We start from the raw sequence: 12462 nt of genomic DNA, 5'->3' as shown, positions 1-12462 counted from the left end.
GTTAATGCAGTCCAAACGCTCTCTGCTGAAGTACAACAATTAAAACAAGAAAACCTATCATTAAAACAGCAAGCTAACCGAGCAGCCCATAGTGTGGAAGTCCCGCCTGGTCCGCTCCCTTCTGGGCGTTTTGATGATAACCCGCATATGGTCAAGGAATTCCTAGAATCCTGTACCATACAATTCGCCTTCAAGACAGCCTTTTTTCCCACAGATAGGGATAAAGTAGGACACATGATAGCTGAAATGACGGGCGCAGCTCTAGCTTGGGCAACCCCTTTAGTGGTTAATAACAACCCAATTCTGGATTCATACACGGCATTTTGCAATAGCGTCAAAAGCATGTTTGGTAGACAAGATAGCCTCACAAGAACGTCTTATGGATCTCAAACAGGGTAGTCTCAACATCCTGAACTATGTTACTAAATTCAAACAGTATGCTTCTGACACATCCTGGGCCGATGACACCTTAATGACAGTCTTCAGACGAGATCTCTCCGAAGAATTAAAAGATGAGGTGTCCCGAGTCCCACGTTTCCATAACATGTCGGAATTCATTACTTTAGTAATGCAATTAGATTATCGAATGCAGGAAAGAAATCGAGAAAGAAGGAAGGGTCGAAATCCTAGATCTACATCAGACAGCCCCCCTATTACTCCTAAAGCGACCTCCACCGAAGAACCTATGCAGCTGGGAACAACTTGAGGTCCTCTTTCGGTAGATGAAAGGGCTAGAAGGAAATCTTTAGGACTTTGCATGTATTGCGGGGCCAAGACCCACACGGTCAAGGAATGCCCTTTAACTCCACCTCAAATGGCGGGAAACGCCAGTGCCCGGTCGTGAAAGGAACCACAGGACCGGGTTCATTGTCTCTTTCCAGTTCCCCCCTTAATGCATTTTCTTCCTCTCAGACTTCCTCCACTGACCATTCCATGGTTGTAGTAGGGGTATCCTTGTTCTGGAATAATAGGCGTCTGGAAAACGTACCAGCTCTAGTTGACAGTGGAGCTGCGGGAAATTTTGTAGATGACTATTTGGCAAAGAGCCATAATATCCCTCGTATAGTGAAAACACTTCCTATACCCATAGAGAGTGTGGATGGTAGTCCCCTTACCTCGGGTCTGATCACAGATCACACATCTCCTCTTTCTGGGGACCTCATTACAAGTCAGGCGTTAAGGGTTTAACGGCGCAGTCGGCGCCGTTAACCCTTAACGCCTGATTAAGAGGTCCCGGGTTTTAACGCCTGCTTTTTGCAGGCGTTAAAACCCATGCCACAAAGTGACCTTGGTGCTAAGTACGGTGCCGCAATTTGCGGCACCGTACTTCGCGCCTTTCCCCATTCCCATTATGCCCTATGGGGCAAAAATGGGAATAGGGAAGGGCAAATGGTGAATGGGGAATTACCGCCCCACTCACCTTGGAATGGGGCGGTAATTCCGCCATCCACCATGCCGGAGTCTGGCATGGACCATGGTGCTAAAAGCACCATGGTCCAGCGCCGGACTTGTAATGAGGGCCTATGTCCTTATCCAACCATTCTGAAGACCTAGAATTAGACATTATACGAACGGCACACTATCCTGTCATTCTGGGTCTCCCGTGGTTAAAAAAACACAACCCGTATATAAACTGGACAGCCGGAACACAATTTTTGGGCTCCGAACATTGTGTCAGTCGTTGCATGGGCCAAGACAAGGAAAGGAAGGAGAACGAGACACAGATGATTCCTCATGAAGTCTCATCGACCACTGTAAACGAAATCTCCATGCTGCCTCCTCAGTATCACAAGTTTCATCTGGTCTTTTCTCAAACGGAATATTCGGAACTGCCTCCACATCGCAGAGATGATTGTGCTATAGACCTCATGCCGGACTGTCCTCTCCCCTTTGGCAGAATGTACATTTTATCGGCTAAAGAGAAAGAAGTACTAAGAGACTACCTTCGCACCAACTTACAAAATGGTCTCATCACAGAATCCAATTCCCCGGCTGCCACCTCTCTGTTCTTTATCCCAAAAAAGAACACCACAGAGCTCCGTCCCTGTATTGATTTCATGGGATTGAACAACATTACTATACCAGACAAATATCCGATGCCTCTCATTCCGGATATTCTCGAAGGGGTCCGTGGAGCGCATATCTGCACAAAACCTGATCTAAGGGGTGCCTATCATCTCATACGCATTAAATCTGGCGATGAGTGGAAAACGGCTTTTAGAACACCCTTCGGGGATTATCAATACAGGGTAATGCCCTTTGGTCTATCAAATGCGCCAGCTGTCTTCCAGAAATTTATGGATCACATCTTTGCTGACATCACCTTGCACTATGTTATCATCTATTTAGATGATATATTAGTCTTCTCTTCTACAATGGCAGAACATATCCTACATGTCAATGAAGTACTACCTCGTCTACAACAAAATCATTTGTTCTGTAAGATCGAAAAGTGTGAATTCCACAAAACCTCAGTGGCCTATCTGGGGTATATACTTTCCGGCGAGGGCATCTCTATGGATCCAACAAAAGTAGCAGTCATTAAGGAATGGCCAATCCTAAAATCTGTCAAAGAAATCCAAACATTCCTTGGATTTGCAAATGTCTATCGGCGATTCATTCCACATTTCTCCACATTGACACAACCCTTAATTCACCTGATTAAGAAAGGAATACCGTTCCATTGGTCCCCAAAGGCTCAAGAATCTTTTGAGGAACTAAAAACACTTTTCACCCAAGCACCTATACTAGCAATGCCAGATCAGCAAAGAAGATTTATCGTTGAATCTGACGCCTCTCAACAAGCATTAGGGGCGGTCCTCCTTCAACCAGATGAGCGAAACATTGAAAGACCTGTTGCATATTTGTCCAAGACATTATCTCCAGTGGAAATCAATTATACAGTCCTGGAGAAGGAATTACTAGCTATAAAAAGAGCTTTTGAAGAATGGCGACACCTTCTACTCGGCTCCTCACATCCCAGAGAAGTTAGAACAGACCACCACAACCTCAGGTCCCTGCAATACGCACAGACTTGCAACAATTGACAAGCGCGATGGGCCCATTTCTTCTCTCCCTTCAGGATTGAGTTTACATTTGTCCCTGGGAAGTCTAATTTAAAGGCGGATGCTTTGTCCAGGAGGGATCCTCTACAGAAATCCCCCTTTCAGAAAGAAACTTTATTTCCTACTGCTATCTTTGTGTCAGTCGTTCAAGACTTTCTTACCAAGATCCAGAGAGGAACTCAGGAGATAAAGAATTCCCAACCCGATCTTGAACCAAGTTTAAGGTTGACAGAAAGCAAAGACCTTCTGTTTAGAGGTGAACAGATGCTTATCCCCAACAACGAGTTACAGACAGAGGTATAAAGGATGTGTCACGATTCACGAGTAGCAGGTCACAGAGGAATCAACAACACTCTCGAATTAATACAGAGACATTTTGGTGGCCAAATCTGAAACAAGACATATCTGAATATATCACCTCTTGTCCTGTTTGCCTTCAGACCAAAACCTCCAGGAAGGCGCCTCTGGAAGAATTGGTAAAGATGCCTCTCCCTACAAGACCCTGGCAGATCATATCCATGGACTTCGGGGTAGACCTTCCTGAATCTGAAGGATATACCACGATCATGGTTACTATCAGTTCTTTAACAAAGATGCCACATTTTGTTCCCCTGCCTTCGGTTCCCTCAGCTGCAGTAATGGCCAGGATATTTGTGGAGCGCATTTTTTCCCTACACAGGCTATCCAAGACCATTATCTCGGATCGAGGACCGCAGTACACGTCTAAATATTGGAAGATCATGTGTAAAACATTGGGGGTTTCCCGAGCCCTGAGTTCTGGCTATCATCCGCAGACCAATGGACAAACGGAGCGACTAAATCAAACCCTAGAAGGCTACCTGCGATGTTACATCTCCTCCGCCCAAGACAACTGGAAAGAACATCTTCCTCTCACTGAATTCACATACAACAATTCAGCTCACTCAGCTCTTCGTGCCATTCCCTTTTTTTGTACTTACGGGTTTCATCCCTCAGTTTTTCCTTCTCAAATACCACAACCCTCTCTTTGCCCTGACATCGATGGGTTGGTGGAAACTATCCGACAAGGCCATATAAACGCCCAGATTGCGCTGGAGGAGGCTCAGGTCAGAGTCAAGAAACAAGCAGATAAACACCGTACACCTGCACCATCCTTTCAGAAGGGGGACTTGCTTTGGTTATCCAGTAAATTCCTTCCTAGAAGGTTGATTCCTTCTAAACATTCCCGTAGGTATTTCGGCCATCTCCAGTGATCGATAAAAGGGGTTCCGCAGCCTACAGATTACAATTACCTGTTTCATGGAAACGTATTCATCCCACCTTTCATGTTTCTCAACTATAACCCGACGTTTGCAGTTGCTTCCACAAATCTCCTTCGGGGTCACATCCCCCAGTCATGACCGATACTGGTCCCGAATATGATGTTTCAGGCATTTGTGACTCTAGATACAGACGAGGGATCCTCCAATTTCTAGTAGATTGGAAAGGGTATTACTCAGCTGACAGAACCTGGGAACCGGCTTCGGCGATCCATGGCCCTCGGTTGATCCGGCGTTTTTATAGATGCCACCCGGGTAAACCATGTTTTGCCTCCCTTTGGAGTGGGCATACTGTCATGGGTACTGCGCGGAACTGGTCTGTGTGGCGCCGTTGGCGCTATGCGTAAGGTATACAGTGTTATCCTCCCAAGATGGCGTTGTTTTCCTCGAGCATCGTTTCAGTTCTCCGACTGCATTGGGAAACTGCGACTCCTCCCCATCATCATCGAAGAGTATTTCCGGTGTCAACACAGAACGAACAGCGCGTTGCTATGACTATCGTCAGCCACGCTCCGTGAGTTAACCAGGATCCTTACTTGAAATCCCTGATCGCTCTGCAATTCTATATTCCTCTCGTTTACTTACTCTCTTTTCTCATCTCCTTAGCGGGTTTCCAGTGAGCGAATCTCCTGACCAGTTTTGCTTGATTCCCGTCTTGGACTTAGCCCGTTCATCGTTCTCTTACAAGTAAGTTGTTTGCTTTCCTCTGACGCTTACCGTCTTGCTTAAATCCTCCAATAATCACACTGTGCCTCCTTTGTCCTAGCGGAGGTACTTTCATTTCCAACTTGGGACTACATTACCCAGTTTCCATCTTGACCGCGGATGTCACATCATATCGCAGAGACAATCCTTACACTTCTTGCTACAGGGTATGTACTCTGCAACTACCATCTACATCCGTAGTGAAAGTGAGAGATCCCAATCTTACCTTTCCATCGTCTGTTATTAGAGCAAACCCGAGAGAGCCGCTGTGAATCTCTGTTTACCTCGCTACAAGTGGCAGAATTCCCGGAATCCACTTTCCCAACAAACAGAGTCCTCTAGAACTCCTCCCCAGGTATGCTCTCCTCCTCTCTCCCATTTTCTGATATTCTCATACTACTTCACGGTGTCTCACTACTTTTCTCAATTACACCAACAGTCGGGGTTCTAAACACAGACACAGCCATCCAAGACTCCTTAGTGCGTCCAGCTGCTGCACCTCGACGCTCACTAGCCTCGGCAGCAGTTTCCCGGAACCCTCAACGATCCCCAGCTACCAGGGTTTTCTCCCAACCAAGGGTTTCCCTGACTCCTCCACTCCACGCCTGGTTTATAAGGCATAGTGAGGGGGATTAAGGTTGATTCCTAATAACCGCACTGTGGTAGAAGACAAGGTAAGAGTGTCTGTTGTTATACTAACTGCCTATACGTGTTAAGACTACCGCTGCCTTTAGAATAAAGAGCCATTGCTCATATAGTAAGAGCTGGAGAGATAACCTTTGTACACCTGTGTCGGTTATATCGTACCCCACAAATTCGACCGTAGAGGCGTGAAAAACCCATTTCTCCATCTTTGTGAAAAGATGGTGTTCCCGCAACCTCTGTATGATGGAGCAAACGTGTGCCACATAGTGTTCATAAGTAAATTAGTATGTCGTCTAAATATACAGTGACATAGTGATCTAGCATATCTTGGAACACGTCATTCATAAAATGCTGAAAAGTAGCTGGGGCATGACAAAGCCCAAAGGGCATGACCATATATTCAAATAATCCATAACGAGTTTTGAAAGCAGTTTTACGCTCATCGCCCCCATGTATCCGTACTAAGTTGTAGGCCCCCCTCGGATCCAGTTTGGTAAAATGATTGAGGAGCACGATTGATCCAGTAATACAGAGATGAGTGGCAAGGGGTATTGGTTATTGATAGTTACGGCATTAGGGACTTTGTCGTCAACACAAGCCCTCAAATCCCCTTCCTTCTTTGGCACAAAAAACAAAGATGCAGATGCTGGGCATTTGGAAGGTCGTATAAACCCATTAGCCAATAACATATCCAAGTATTCATTCAAGACTTGATCTTCCTTCACAGTAAGGAAATATATTTGACCAGTTGGAATCTTACAAACTGGAAGCAGATCAATAGGGCAATCGTAATCACGATGTGGGGCAATTGTTCAGCCTTCCCCTTGTCAAACACATCTGAGAACTCTTGGTACTCTTTTGGGACACCAGCAGAAGAAGATTCGGTAAAAGCACCTATCAAGGAAACATATTCAAGGATAGCGATACTAGGCGTGTTAGGCGCATTAACACTGGAATCAAAATAGTTATTATTACAATACTTTGACATGAACATGACTTTCTGTGTTTCCCAGTCAACATGAGGATTTTGTGCTTTCAACCAGGGGATACCCAATATTAACTTATACTGGGGGGCAGGGATGAGGTCAAACGATATATATTTTCCAGATGTCCTGAACCAATGGACATTTGGATAAATGTTGTGTGTTCTGTGACAAGACATGAAAGCAAAGCCATGCCATCAACTGCATTGGCCACTTCGGGCTGTTTTTTTAACTACTGCAGGGGCGCCTCTCTGTCAAGCATAGGTTATGTCGATATAGTTTCCTGTGGTCCCCGAATCGATGACTACTTGATTTTTCAACATGTTATGTTCGGACAACAGAAGAGAGATAGATAAATGAACCAGAACATGATGGGTAGGGAGAGAGGAGTCCAATGGATAACCATTCGACTGAGGGCCTCCCTCTACGGCTGAGGCTTGGCATTTCCCCTGTTTCCACTGTTTCAAACCCAAAGAAAATGGTTAGGAGAAGTGCAATACATACACAGGTTAGATTTGCACCTGTGTTCTCTCTCTGTACTAGACAAAGGACCACTGAGAGTACATATTTGCATTGGTTCTTTGTCGTTGATAGAGATTTGTAGGGGTTCGGTTTTATGGTGCAGGGGCAAAGTTGTTCTTTTTTCGTCCCTTCTTTCAGCCCTACGGCATCGATTTGAAGAACCAAATCAAGCAGTTCTTGGAACCCCATGGGAACCACACAGACATTTGGCTAGCGCATTCTTTAGGTCTTCTGATAGCCCTTTATAGAAGACTGCTGCTTTCTTGTCCTCAGGCCAACCAGTCTATGCAGCCAATTGGTTGAATTTAGCAAGATACAGCAAAAGCGGAGGACTACCTTGTTTTAATCCCAGGAATTCACGATCAGTAGTCTGAGTTTTATAACGGGTATCAAAGGCTTGATTCATGGACGTAATAAGGGCATCACAATCTTATAGAAGATAGCTATTGGACTCCAGCAACGGGTAAGCCCATGCGGCTGTGGTCCCCCTGAGGTAGGAAAGGACAAAAGCCGCCTTTGTAGTAGTGTCAGAGAACGAAGCAGGACAACACAAAAAGTGCAGTTTACATTGATTAATAAAAGGTACGAGAATTTTTTGGTTTCACCCTGGAATCGGTCAGGCGAAGCAAACAGAAACTGGGATGACATTAACATAGGGACTGGGTATTGTGCGGGAACAGGGTAGACAGGTGCTGCAGCAGCAGCAGCCCCCACATACTCTGCACTTTGAGGTGGGGGTGGAGCGTCATGCAAAGAATCCATCCTATGATGGAGAGCCGTATGAGCTGCTGTGATATCACTTCTCAGATCAGCCACCAATTGTAACAAACTGGCTAGCGTGTCGGCAGTGTCCATGGCTTCTGATTCTGTCAGTACTCGCGTACCTAGGATCAGGTCTCCTGGATTACTGGTACTAGTTGAAAATCGTCTGGCTCAGCTAATTTCATGATCACAACTTGAACCCTATAAGGGTCTCTTCAATAGAGGGTGGCCTTTCTCCTGAGACACCGTGCTGCCCGTAATATAAATGGGCACCACCACGATTCAAATGAAAGAACAAGGTACTACCAGTACACGCCAAGCTGAAGAAGAAAAGGAAAGACCAGTGTTATCACAAAAAGTTCCAATACGGTAAACATAAGTGTAAAAAGGGAAACAAGACTAAAATTGCTATTAGTTATCCAGAGCCAATTTTCCGAGAGGAATCGGAACTGGAACTGGGTCCAAGACTTCTAAGGTATGTTAAGGCAGGGATAAATCTGGACGAAGGAATCACAAACGAAAGGAAGGGAATGTTAGTTGCTTAGTAGGGCCTGCCCCGGGCGCAATGAGGACGCACTACCGGATAAAAGTGGAGCACTTGTTGAATCACTGATAGCGTCCAATAGTCTAGTAGACCAAATTGTTGAGTTCCAAATGTCCAGCAAATACCCCATCCACAATCTAATCTGATTGTTCCCTGAAAAAACAAAAGGCAGAATCAAGCAGGGTGCTATTGCAGAACGGCATAAACGTATGCCCAGTTGCAGTCCGTGAAACAAGTCGTGGTCGATTAGCATGCGAGCAAGAAAGTACAAGAAACGTCTGAAAGGCAGTCTATGAAACAAACCATGGTCTGGCAATGTTCAAACAAGAAGTAGGTATATGGATAAGCCAAGAGCAGTCCGTGAAGCAAGCAAGAGTCAACAGGGTTCAAGCTGAAAACAAAGCACAAGTACTAAGAACTAGAACTCCAGCTACCAATACAAGAAGGTAGCGAACTGCGTACCAACGTCAAACAGAAGCACTGGATGGTTGTATGGCTGTGATTACATAGCTGATCAGGGAACGTGACAAAACGCTCCTACATCATTTCCATGGTGATTGGAAAGCTACAGAAGCATCGCATTACGTTTGCCATCTGCGTACCTGTCGTTGCGAGAGACACCATGGCAACCGCCTGGGACGCAGATGGAAACAGTAGTTTCTATGCGGTTTGCGTACTGGATACTGTGAAGTCCTGTGCACCATGACACCCTCCCCCTACCTTCATAGGTTGTTGCCAGTCATTTCCTCTTATTTCCCCTCAGTCACACCACTCTAGTACTGGGACGGGTAAGAGGCGACTAGGAGTTGTACACACTAACATTCTGTTACACCACTCTGGTACTGAGATGAGGAAGAGATCTGGAAACTATTCTGAGGGTTGGGCATGTTCAAAGAACATCAGTAATTGTGGTCAGGCAATTGACTGAAGGGCTCGCACCTGCAACCTGTTAACAGATCACAGGTGCATAAAAGGTGGAGCTACCAGCAAAGAAGGGAAAACCAGCAGGAGAGAAGCCGGGCTAGGGGAGACAGGCCTGAGAGGGGAGAAGTCCTGCCCAGAAGGGGGCTGCCAAGGAGGGTCCTACCTGTAGGCCAGGACGCTGTCTATTGCCAAGTAGAGGCTGCAATCCGAGTGGGCCGTGAGAGGGTCAACGCTGCCTCTGCCTGGTGCCCACAGCTGGAGCTGTGGGGCACAGAAGACTCCCCAGTGCTGCAGGCCACCGGTAGCGGCGGCGAGTGAAGAGCAGAGCTACCGGCAACCCAGAGCGAGATTCGCAGGAGGCGAGTGCTGTTCGCAGAGCTGCTGAGATGTGTGTATGGAATCAAGAACGGAGAGACAGGGCATCCGAGGAGCCACAGAGGACTGGTGAGTGAATCAGAGGGAACACTCGTACCAGGACCCTGCTGGGGCATATTGTGATGCCGGATGAACTGAATATGTGTGAAATTGACAGTGAACCCAAAGTGAGGGGGTTTTGAACAATACAAGCAAATGCTGAACAATAAGGAAAGGAACTTGAATATAAAGCAAGCAAGTAAAGGAACCTGAATATAAATGTAAAGCAAGCATTATTGAATACCGAACTAGGAGGAAAGATTTGATAAGCCTACTAATGAAATGAAAGCATGTGTGAAACACACTAAATGAACACTTATGAATAAAGTGAAAAGCAGTTGAGGAGCACTTATGAAGATTTTGAAAGCAATGTGGTGGACAAGAGTTAGCACCACAGAGTAAGTTGTATGGAAAAACACACTGTGGCAAAGCTAAAAGACTGGCAAGGGGAAACTAAAGTGAATGTAAACCAGAGCACAGTTGCAGTGAAAGAGAAACCTGTGTGGGCAAGAAAGCCTGGAGTTTTCATCTGCGTGACCTGTAATGGGGGGCCCATGTGGTCCGACAACTGTGCCTAGAGTGAGGATACCCTGTCTGGAAAAGCCAAGGAAAGTAAAGATAAAGAATCTTCACGTGTGAGTTATATTGCAGAAGTGAATGCCGAAGACAGAAATCTGTTTAAACCATTGGGGAGTAAAGTCAACCTGGAACTGGTTGTGAGAATTAAGAGACTTGAACTAATTGTAAGTTGCAAGCTGGAAGAGCTGATGTCTTGGGGAAGGGAAACCCAAGTCATTGTAAACTGTGTTGTCGCCTTGGGGAACAGAACCCTGAGGCCTTTTTGGAACTGTGTTGTCTTGTTGGGGAAGGGAACCCCAATATCTTTTCGGAACTGCTTTGAACTTGGGGAAGGGGAGCTGTAAAGTAAGCCAAGAGTTGGAAGAAGCTCCGAACTTTCTTTGGAACACTATTTCCTTGTTGCTGACAATCCTACATATTGCTTAGCTTTAGTTGTGAGGGCAAGTATAGGTTTTGGACACAGACACACTTTTAAGTTGAACTTACTGACTCAGACTATCATTAGATTCTTTAGGTAGGGAAATCCCACCTTAGCATAGGGCAAGTTAGGCCTTAGACCATTCTGACATTTAAGTTAATAAAGGTATTTCATTTGAACATTGAATCTGTTGTCTGTTTATTGCTTCATGATGCCTTCGGGGCTACAACCAAAAGACCCGGGATATAGCCCCTCCGAGCCCCCCACCCCAGACCCATGCTAGCGACACCTCTGCCCAAGGTACTGGAACAAGGAAGAGCATTTTACATCCTCTGGAATCATCCAGGGGTCTGTTTATTTTGGATCCTGTTCTCATGTGGCTTCCCAGGTACCTTGGGACAGTGGGCCCTGCAGAAAAAGAAGCAGAGCATTATTGACCATATTTGAACTGGGCTGTATTATACAAGATAAAGTACACCTTAACCCTTCCCTTACAGGTTTGCCAGGTGGGGGGATCCTCACACAGTATTGTCTATCTATCTTAAAGAAAGCCTTCTGTCAATGTTCCTAATCTAACCTGCCTTTCTACAGTAATATCTATGCCACTATCCAATGCTTTATGATTATTATGGTTTTTAATAACTATCAGCAGTGGTGCATTTTACATTGAATCTAAAGTACGGTTTATAGTGATAATATCGAAAACCAAAATCTCGAAAACCAAAATCTCGAATACAAAAGGCCGAAAAATAAAATATCGAATTTTTTTTTCAATGTGTTTTTTTTTTAAATGGGGGGGTTCCCCCCCAACCCCCCTTTTTTTTCATTTTTTTTTATTTTACCCCTTTTTTTTACTTACCTGACCCCAAAAACATATATAAATAAATAAATAAAAAATTCGATATTTTTTTTTTCGATATTTTTTTTTTCGGTCTTTTTGTATTCGATATTTTGGTTTCGAGATTTTGACTGACTACCCTAAAGTACATTGTGGTACCGCATAGATGTGTATATATTTATCATCATTAGGATAGCGTTAAAAAGTGTGTTGTTTATTGATGTATATATTTCCTTGAACCTTACTTTATATTTTAAAAAATGGTGCTATCAAAAAATATAGTGTCTGAGCATTCCTTTTTGGGGGCTTGCAGATTCACTGTCCTTAAGAACCAGCCTGCATCACCGCCCTTGGGTCTCAGCATTTGTTGCTTGTCTATTGCTACCACATAGAGAACCTTGGCTGGGGTGTTCTGTGCTTCTACCATAACTGTATATGGGGTAGAAATACAGATACCCCCTCCAGTCTTTACAAGGTGCAAACTAATTATCTGGTGCTACCCAATCATATCATGGTATGACACGTGCAGATACTTGCATGTTGCTTGTTCACTGCTCCTAATTTCACGATTTGTCAAGCCGTTGGGTCTATCTCTTCCATGCAGTATGGACTTTGCTTTTCTTATATCAGCACTTAGGTTCACACACAGGCCTACTGCAAGTGGTCAGAAATGATAGGCAGACCCATAATGTAATGTTTTCAACATTTGACATTTTATTGAAATAAAAGGAGTTGGATAAAGGCCTATCTGTCCCTATCCTAAGG

This window comes from Ambystoma mexicanum, chromosome 1p (genome assembly GCF_040938575.1).
Source record: "Ambystoma mexicanum isolate Mex_15411 chromosome 1p, UKY_AmexF1_1, whole genome shotgun sequence".
Taxonomy (NCBI): Eukaryota; Metazoa; Chordata; class Amphibia; order Caudata; family Ambystomatidae; genus Ambystoma; species Ambystoma mexicanum.
Note: the sequence above shows the minus strand (reverse complement) of the source record.